The sequence below is a fragment of the Triticum urartu genome, chromosome 4A (genome assembly GCF_056163025.1).
Source record: "Triticum urartu cultivar PI428250 chromosome 4A, HENAU_Tu73, whole genome shotgun sequence".
Classification (NCBI taxonomy): Eukaryota; Viridiplantae; Streptophyta; class Magnoliopsida; order Poales; family Poaceae; genus Triticum; species Triticum urartu.
In genome coordinates, this window is record NC_141876.1 from 272,442,736 (window position 1) to 272,453,851 (window position 11,116).

The following is an 11,116-nucleotide window of genomic DNA, read 5'->3' on the forward strand; positions in this document are numbered from 1 at the left end:
ATATTAACTTCAGCTCCTGGAACATCTCATATGCTCCATGACGTTCAAAACATCATTGAAGTCCCGATTCTAAGCCGTAAAGCGTGGCACATTGAACTATCGAGTAGTCATCAGCTTTGCTCTGCCAGACGTTCATAACATCTGGTGTTGCTCCAGCAGCAGGCCTGGCACCCAGCGGTGCTTCCAGGACGTAATTCTTCTGTGCAACAATGAGGATAATCCTCAAGTTACGGACCCAGTCCGTGTAATTGCTACCATCATCTTTCAACTTTGCTTTCTCAAGGAACGCATTAAAATTCAACGGAACAACAGCACGGGCCATCTATCTACAATCAAACATAAACAAGCAAGGTACTATCAGGTACTAAGTTCATGATAAATTTAAGTTCAATTAATCATATTACTAAAGAACTCCCACTTAGATAGACATCCCTCTAATCCTCTAAGTGATCACGTGATCCAAATCAACTAAACCATGTCCGATCATCACGTGAGATGGAGTAGTTTCATTGGTGAACATCACTATGTTGATCATATCTACTATATGATTCATGCTCGACCTTTCGGTCTCCGTGTTTCGAGGCCATATCTGTATATGCTTGGCTCGTTAAGTATAACCTGAGTATTCCGCGTGTGCAACTGTTTTGCACCCGTTGTAGTTGAACGTAGAGCCTATCACACCCGATCATCATGTGGTGTCTCAACACGAAGAACTTTCGCAACGGTGCATACTCAGGGAGAACACTTCTTGATAATTAGTGAGAGATCATCTTAAAATGCTACCGTCAATCAAAGCAAGATAAGATGCATAAAAGATAAAACATCACATGCAATCAATATAAGTGATATGATATGGCCATCATCATCTTGTGCTTGCGATCTCCATCTTTGAAGCACCGTCAAGATCACCATCGTCACCGGCGCGACACTTTGATCACCATCGTAGCATCGTTGTCGTCTCGCCAATCTTATGCTTCCACGACTATCGCTACCGTTTAGTGATAAAGTAAAGCATTACAGCGCAATTGCATTGCATACAATAAAGTGACAACCATATGGCTCCTGCCAGTTGCCGATAACTCGGTTACAAAACATGATCATCTCATACAATAAAATTTAGTATCATGTCTTGACCATATCACATCACAACATGCCCTGCAAAAACAAGTTAGACGTCCTCTACTTTGTTTGTTGCAAGTTTTACGTGGCTGCTACGGGCTTAAGCAAGAACCAGTCTTACCTACGCATCAAAACCACAACGATAGTTTGTCAAGTTGGTGTTGTTTTAACCTTCGCAAGGACTGGGCGTAGCCACACTCGGTTCAACTAAAGTTGGAGAAACTGACACCCGCCAGCCACCTGTGTGCAAAGCACGTCGGTAGAACCAGTCTTGCGTAAGTGTACGTGTAATGTCGGTCCGGGCCGCTTCATCCAACAATACCGCCGAACCAAAGTATGACATGCTGGTAAGCAGTATGACTTATATCGCCCACAACTCACTTGTGTTCTACTCATGCATATAACATCAACACATAAAACCTAGGCTCGGATGCCACTGTTGGGGAATGTAGTAATTTCAAAAAAATTCCTACGCACACGCAAGATCATGGTGATGCATAGCAACAAGAGGGGAGAGTGTAGTCTACGTACCCTCGTAGACCGACAGCGGAAGCGTTATGACAACGCGGTTGATGTAGTCGTACGTCTTCACGGCCCGACCGATCAAGCACCGAAACTACGGCACCTCCGAGTTTTAGCACACGTTCAGCTCGATGACGATCCCCGGACTCTGATCCAGCAAAGTGTCGGGGAAGAGTTCCGTCAGCACGATGGCGTGGTGACGATCTTGATGTTCTACCGTCGCAGGGCTTCGTCTACGCACCGCAACAATATTATCGAGAAATATGGTGGAAGGGGGCACCGCACACGGCTAAGAAAACGATCACGAGGATCAACTTGTGTGTCTAGAGGTTCCCCTGCCTCCGTATATAAAGGAGCAAAGGGGGGGGGGTGCGGCCGGCCCTAGGAGGAGGCGCGCCGGAGGAGTCCTACTCCTATCGGGAGTAGGACTCCCCACCTTTCCCTAGTTGGATTAGGACTTGGGGGGAAGGAGGAGAGGGAAGAAAGGAAAGGGGGGCGCCGCCCCCCTCCTTGTCCAATTCGGACTTGGGGGGAGGGGCGCGCGGCAGCCCCTAGGCCTCCTGTCCTCTTCCTCCACTAGGCCCATTAAGGCCCATTAGGTTACCGGGGGGTTCCGGTACTCTGGTAAAATGCCGATTTCACCCGGAACACTTCCGATGTCCAAACATAGGCTTCCAGTATATCAATCTTTATGTCTCGACCATTTTGAGACTCCTCGTCATGTCCATGATCACATCCCGGACTCCGAACAAACTTCGGTTCATCAAAATATATAAACTCATAATGAAACTGTCATCGTAACGTTAAGCGTGCGGACCCTACGGGTTCGAGAACAATGTAGACATGACCGAGACATGTCTTTGGTCAATAACCAATAGCAGAACCTGGATGCTCATATTGGCTCCCACATATTCTACGAAGATCCTTATCGGTCAGACCGCATAACAACATACTTTATTCCCTTTGTCATCGGTATGTTACTTGCCCGAGATTCGATCGTCGGTATCTCAATACCTAGTTCAATCTCGTTACCGGCAAGTCTCTTTACTCATTTCGTAATACATCATCTCGCAACTAACTCATTAGTTGCAATGCTTGCAAGGCTTATGTGATGTGTATTACCGAGAGGGCCCAGAGATACCTCTCCGACAATCGGAGTGACAAATCCTAATCTCGAAATATGCCAACCCAACATGTACCTTTGGAGACACCTGTAGAGCTCCTTTATAATCACCCAGTTACGTTGTGACGTTTGGTAGCACACAAAGTGTTCCTCCGGTAAACGGGAGTTGCTCATAGTCATAGGAACATGTATAAGTTATGAAGAAAGCAATAGCAACATACTAAACGATCGGGTGCTAAGCTAATGGAATGGGCCATGTCAATCACATCATTCTCCTAATGATGTGATCCCGTTAATCAAATGACAACACATGTCTATGGTTAGGAAACATAACCATCTTTGATTAACGAGCTAGTCAAGTAGAGGCACACTAGTGACGTTTAGTTTGTCTATGTATTCACACAAGTATTATGTTTCCGGATAATACAATTCTAGCATGAATAATAAACATTTATCATGATATAAGGAAATAAAATAATAACTTTATTATTGCCTCTAGGGCATATTTCCTTCAATTACAACAGGGTGTGGGATAGTGGACCGTGTAAAAGAGATGAGGAAGGTGATGAAGATGGTGATGTTGACGAAGACGATCACCGCGGCGATGGTTCCCCCGGGAGCACTCCGGTGCCACTGAGAGAGGGGGAGAGAGTATCCCCCTTGTGCTTGCTCCTCCATGGCACACCCCATTTATGGGGAGAGGTTCTCTCTCTGGTCCTTGGCCTCCATGATGATGATGGCCCCCTCCGGGTTCCTTCTCCATGGCCTCTGATGATGATGTCCCGCTCCGGTAGGGTGCCAGAGAGGGCCTAGATTGGTTTCTCGTGGCTATAGAGGTTTGCGGCGGCGGAACTTCCGATCTAGGTTTCTTTTTGGCGGTTTGGGTATTTATTGGAAGTTTTGGCGTCGATCTCACGTCAAGGGGGTCCATGAGGAAGCAGCAAGACAGGAGCACCCTCCCAGGGGAGTAGGGCGCGCCCCCTACCTTGCTGTCACCTCGAGACTCTTCTGGCCCAACTCCAATGCCTTGGGGGTCTCTATTGGTCCATAAAAAATCATCGTAAATTTTCAGCCCATTTCGAGAACTTTTATTTCTGCACAAAAAACGACACCACGGTAGTTCTGCTGAAAACAACGTTAGTCTATGTTAGTTCGAAGAAAATCATACCAAAACCATATAAAATGATTGTAAACATGGCATCAATACTTCATAAATTATAGATACATTGCAGGCATATCACTGTGATGCGCATCATCGACAAGGTTGAGCAGACCCTTGGCGCATGGCGCTTCAGCGCCGTGGATCTAGATAGGCATGTCAGCTCCAAGAGGCTCCAGCTCGCCGCACAACATGATCGATGGCACGCCGCGGAGCAAGCTAGGCGCGTCCACGCCGATAGGCTGCGGTTCGCTGCACAGTGAGACCGTTGGAGTGCCACAGAGCTAGAGGCGCGGCGCTCTGCACAGCAAGAGCGGATCCATTAGCGCTTGCCTCCTGTCAACAGGGCGTCGCAGCCAGGTACACATCCCGTCAGTACCCCCATTCCTCGCTAGGAGTGGGCAGAGGCCGTCTAGACCATACTTGCACCAGAGGTTGGCCGCGCCGTAGTTGCACCAGATGCTCGCCGTGTCATTCGCATGGGTTGCGCCGTTCGCCTTGTCTATGGCCCACTCGATGCCAACGCGCTGGTCACTAAGATCGACCGCCTCCTTGGCCCAGGTGTCCACCTGGGCGCAGTAGAGGAACATGGCCGTCCCATTCTTGAGCTGGTGATCTCCAATGAAATAGCCAACTTGGGGCTCGAGATCGCGCTCCAGATGTACCGTGAGCGTGTCGACCGCTTGGACGAACGCCTGCACGAGTTCAGGAAGAGCCAAGAGCTAGCATAGGAAAGGGTTGCTGGTCATGGTCTCATGGACGCGTTTTATTTTGTTGAGTCGTTTCGATGTGGATCGCTATCTATTCACAGCAATCATAATATTGCTTTGTTTATTGCTCTGTTTCAATGTGTGTACTCTGTTTTCCGTTCTTATATGTTCTATTTCAATGTGTGTGTATATGCTTTTCATTCTGTATATGTGGATGATAACAGCTAGATACAAATTAGTATACAAAAACAAATAGAAAATGGAATTCATAATATATACTAATTGTTCATTAGTTCATCATAGAATATATATATATATATATATATATATAATATCATCACATATACGTGATGATACTTAACTACTAGGTGCATTGCATAAAATTGAGAACAAACAATACTAAAACTAATAATCCCTCCTAGGGGCAGTATTCTGGCAGCACGTCGCCAGCATCTCCCTGGTGCGCGGCGTCTTCCCAGCGCAGAGGCAGTACTCCGCCTCCTCCGCCTCACTACGCTTGACGTACCCATCTGCCTCTTGCTGGTGGACGAGCGCGAATGATCTTGCCATTTCATTGGGCACCCATCGGAGCTCCTCGTCGGTGGCACGCTGGAGCTTATCGTCCCACCTCCATGTAGCGATGAGGCGCCTAGAGCCTTTGACCTTCCTCCCAAAGTACCCGTCTTTGTACACCTACTCCGCACGACGACGTGCCCGCCCCAAAGCTCCACCACCTCCTTTTTCTAGGCAGCATCACGGGCTTCACAGGCCGCCTGGTACCTGGATTCCTCCTTCCGCCATCTCCTTCTTGAACGCCACTTGCCCGCCTTTCTCGGCCGGCAGCAGCGAGTTCCACAGACAAAGATTGTACTAGCCCCAAAACCACTCCAAAGTTGAGGGGTCTGGCGCAACCTCGTCCGGCGACGCGTAGGGGTCCTCCTCGTCGCTGTTCTTCGACTGAGCGTGCTTGGGGTGCGACACTTTCCTCGTCAGCGCGTGGGCAGATCCGTGGCGCCATGGCAGAGATTTGAGAGAGAGAGGGAGAGAGGGCGAGCGAGGGGAGGATGTAGATGAGAATGTAGGCGGTACGACGTGAGCAAGGTAGTATTTATTGGCGTCCGAAATCTAGATCGACGGGAACAGCACACATGCCAGTCACCAGAATTTACGAATATTGTAGTTTGAATTACACACGATTCCCGCAACAAAAGCCGTGTGTGAACTTAATAGCTGATGGTTTCCAATACAGAACCATGGCTGATTAATAACCCGCGCCACTCACCTTCCAAACCTCGAGGCGTGAAAAAGAGTGCCAATCTCATGGGGCCCAGTTGTCTTGCCAGATATTTACATTTTCTTTTTTGAACACCAGATATTTACATCGTCTGATCATTTTTTATTTTTTTGGAATTTAAATACCATGGCACTCCATGCATGTGTCCAAGCTGTCACACCAATATGTTTGAAAATTCGTTCCAATTGACTGCACATGGAATTATCTCGCACACAAGTACACAAATAATTTTTTTCAAACCGTTATGGTTAGCCGCTACATGTAGATGTAGTTCAAATTTGGATTATGGTCATTAAATGGCTAGAAAATCACTTGAATTTCTTAAAAATGTCAAATCACCCCTGAAAATTTCCAAATTTTGACATGGCAGTTGTATTAGTGCATGTTAATTGTAGAAAACTTTTGAAGCCCATAAGATGAACCTATCATCGATTTGTCATCAAACATGCATTGTTCCCTCTTGGACCATGAACTTTCTAGTGAGTTGCTCCGGTTTGTGAGGGGTGTGTGTCCAAGATTTTGTCAAACAGTCCAATTTTTACCACATCATCTTGGTGGCATGACATTATGTCAAGCAAGGTTTCACATGTTTCTAATTTTTTTTAATTTTTTGGAATTTAAACACCATGGCACTCCATGCATGTGTCCAGGCTGTGACACCAATATGTTTGAAAATTCCTTCCAATTTACTGCACATGGAATTAACTCGCACACAAGTACACAAATATGACTTTTCATACTGTTATGGTTAGCCTTTGCATGTTGATGTAGTTCAAATTTGAATTACGGTCATTAAATGGCTAGAAAATCAGTTAAATTTCTTTAAAAGTTCAAATGACCCCTGGAAGTTTGCAAATTTTCAAATGACAGTTGTATTAGTGCATGTTAACTATACAAAAAAATTGAAGGCTGTAAGAGGAAGCTATCGCCCGTTCGTCATCAAACATGCATTGTTCCCTTTCAGAACCATGAGCCTTCAAGTGAGTTGCTCAGGTTTGTGAGGGGCGTATGTCCAAACTTTCGTCAATGCGAAATTTTTTACCACATCATCTTGGTGGCATGACACTACATCAAGCAAGGTTTCATGTGTTTCTGATATTTTTTATAATTTTTTTGGAATTTAAATGCCATGGCACTCCATGCATGTGTCCAGGCCGTGACACCAACATGTTTGAAAATTCCTTCCAGTTTATTGCACATGGAATTAACTCGCACACAAGTACACAAATATCATTTTTCAAACCGTTATGGTTAGCCGTTGCATGAAGATGTATTTAAAATTTGAATTACGGTCCTTAAATGGCTAGAAAATCACTTAAAGGTTAAATAACCCTGGAATTTTCCAAAATTTTAAATGACAGTTGTATTAGTGCATGTTAACTGTAGAAAACTTTTGAAGGCCGTAAGAGGAAGCTATCAGCGGTTAGTCATCAAACATGCATTGTTCCCTCTCGAAACCACGAGCCTTCTAGTGAGTTGCTCCGGTTTATGAGGGTGTGTGTAGAAACTATCGTCAAACATGCCAAATTTTTTACCACATCATCTTGGTGGCATGACTTTACATCAAGCAAGGTTTCATGCGTCTCTGATTTTTTTAACCTTTTGGAATTTAAATGCCATGGCACTCCATACATGTGTCCAGGCCGTGACACCAATATGTTTGAAAATTCTTTCCAATTTACTGCACATGAAATTAACTCGCACACAAGTACACAAATATGAGTTTTCAAACCATTATGGTTAGCTGTTGCATGTAGATGTAGTTCAAATTTGAATTACGTTCATTAAATGGCTAGAAAAATCACTTAAATGTCTTTAAAAGGTCAAATGACCCTTAGAATTTTCCAAATTTTCAAATGACAGTTGTATTAGTGCACGTTAACTATAGAATTTTTTTGAAGGCCGTAAGAGGAAGCTATCGCCCGTTCGTCATCAAACATGCATTGTTCCCTCTCGGAACCACGAGCCTTCTAGTGAGTTGCTCTAGTTTGTGAGGGGTGTGTGTCCAAACATTCATCAAACATGCCAATTTTTTACCACGTCATCTTGGTGGCATGACATTACATCAAGCAAGGTTTCATGTGTTTCTGATCTTTTTTTAATTTTTTTGAATTTAAATGCCATGGCAGTCCATGCTTTGTGTCACAGCCGTGAGACCAATATGTTTGAAAATTCCTTCCAATTTATTGCACATGGAATTAACTCGCACACAAGTACACAAATATGACTTTTCAAACCGTTATGGTTAGCTATTGCAAGTACATGTAGTTCAAATTTGAATTATAGTCACTAAATGGCTAGAAATTCACTTAAATGTCTTAAAAGGTTAAATGACCCCTGCAATTTCCAAATTTTGACATTTGTATCAGTACTACAAATTTCTCGTACATTTAAAACACCATCCGTTGCCACTTTACTCCAAATTCATCTATTATAGCTAATAAAAAATATCAACAACATCACACACAGTTTTTATTGTAGGAACCCTTTGCGATGAAAACTTGTGGGTCTATTAAAGTCTTCCTCCTTAAGCTTCGCCGGCTTGTCTGCTCCAGTGTCGGCAACCCCTGAATCCGGCAATCTCGATCGCCATTCCCGCAACCCCTTCTTGCAAAGATGACATCATGGAACATTTTGTGAGGGCCCGTACGGTGGCCGCGTCCTCCCCTAGCGCCGCCGCCTGTGCTGAGAGCATGACCTCCTACGCCGAGAGCGCCATCGCATCCGCATTGAGCGCGGCCGCATCCGCCGAGAGGGCATTTGTGGCAGCCGACAGGGCAGCTGCAGCAGCCACGCCGACTGCAGCAGCTGCTGCAACGGCGGCTGCAAACGCCAAGAGTGCTCGAGCTGCTGTCTGTGCCGCCGATGTCGCCCTGGCATGGGTCGATGCCATCCACTCCAAGATCGAGGACGTACACACGAAGATATTTCAGGCCACCTCGGAATCCAACATGCAACCCACGCCCGAAAAGGCAGTGGTGGCCATGGAGCACCTGCTTCCTCATGTGATCGCCTAGTGGGAGCTGGAGATGCAGGAGGCGGCAAAGATCGAGGAGTGCCGGGAGGAGGAGTTGCGTGTGGGTGAGGTCGAGGTGGAGAAGAGTCTGTCCATCGAGGAATCGATGGTGGAGTACCAACGCGAGCTCTGGCGCAGCCACTACTACGAATACTATAGCCTTGAGGGCGGCGCCGAGGACGAGGACGCGGCCAACTTCAGCTGGGGGGACGCGGAGTCCACCAACGGCGGCATGTCGCCAGGACAAGGCATCAACGTCTCATCTCACACCGGCGATGCATGGGCCGATGCGGCGGCGGCTTTGTTGAAATTATGCGTACTTAGGCTATGTTTTTAATGCTAGTCTTTTGTTAGAGCAATGTTCAGGTCAACTGGCTCTATTTAATTACTAAAATTGCTCGATTCAGTAAGTGTGGTATGTGTGTTGTACGCTCTTTTGTGTGCCAAAATTAGCAAGCGCTGTTAAATTATGCAATGACGTGGATGAGGACAGTACCCAGGGAAATTTCCACCAAAATTTAAATTATCAAACTCATCCCATGCGCCTAAAGCAGAAGAATCGTTTGCAATGCACACAATCGTTCAAAGTGAATGGTGTCCGACGGCATTGTGCGCAAAGTTTCCCTTCATATTTCGAAAATTCTGGCCTACCGCCGAAATATCTACCCACGTCCCCCCTTCCCCACCCCCTTTTTGCCCCGACCACAAGTCACATTTCCCCTGTTTCCTCCTTCCTTCCTTCCGAAGCTATAGCCACTTCCTCGCCTGCTTCCTCGCTCTCACCGTCTCGCATCCTACCGCTGGGGTCGCCATGGTCTTGTTCAATGACCTCTCCAGCGGTTCCTCCTCTGACGATGACTCCGTCACCACCCGGATATGCCTCTCTTCTCTCTCTCAGGTTATGACTTGGAATGAAGGATTTTAACTCGGTGGTCGATTAGAGTCATTTCTTCCTCTTGTAGCTCCTTAGGACCATCAGTTGCAACGAATGGCACCGGGTGGCTAAAGATCTACCTGCTCGTTGTCACCATCAATCTCCATGCATGAAGCGTGTTGCGTTTGAATCTGTGGACAGTGGGAGGAAGTTTCTGGCAGTTGCAGAGCCCCACTTTCATTGTTACAAATCATTTGTTAGATGTGATTCAGACACTGTCACTGTGCTATGTTATTCTGCATGTTAAGACAGTGTCACAGCTTGTACCTAGTATCTAAAAATGTTGCCATCTCATCAGCGGTGCCATTAGAAAATTATTTGGCACCGCTTCTGCAATTTGTGCAGCCAACTTTGGTCCACACATCCGAGCAGCCAAGCAGTAAAATGCTAAATCTTTATGGCATAGAGGAACAAGGCATCAGCGCAACTAGATGGTCAGGAGTCCGGGTCCCTGATTTTTTCCGCTGCATCGGCTTACCAGTGTAGGGCACCGGTGCCAAATGTAGCAATAGTTGTCTTTACACCGGTTTTGGCATACATAGTGGACGGTCTTAGTGCTATTAGTTCTATGTTACTAAATTTGTGCATGTACGCACCTGTTAGTATCAATTTGTTGTCATCCAAGCACTGTCGCTATGTTGTTGCAGTTATATTTAGCTTCCTCATAACATGTTCAATTTGTTATTTATAGTACATGACTAAGAACTTGTAGTATTGTTGTAGTTAATTATAGCTTTTGATGTTTCAGAATTTAGTTGTTGTCTCAGTAGCAATTAATTCATTTTCCCATTGATATTTTTGAGAAGATATGTCATAGTTAACCAGTTTCTTTAGTTTTTCAAAATATGTATTTGGTGATTTTCTATGTTGCTAGAAACCCATTTCCCCTACAATTGTTATTGATCTAGTTTGAAATATTATAGGATGAACGGAAGTGTCCTTACCTGGAGTGGGTTGATCAAGAGTGGCCACAATCATTGAAGATGTGCCTAGCAAAGCTTTAGAGCATGTATGATGAAGAGAACAGAGGTAGGCTTTGAGGAAGTGTTGTCAACGCTGAAGAATATTTGAAGATGTGGGATAAAAAGAGGAAGATGGAGAATGAGCTCAGATTTTTAAATCAGACTTTTCTAATATAGTGTTGGCGAAGGAGGAGGCACTTTCCCAGTTGGCCAGTGCAAAAGAGGTTCTTAGTGAATGGAAAGCAGAGGTGGATAATACGAGCCTGGATGATCTCGA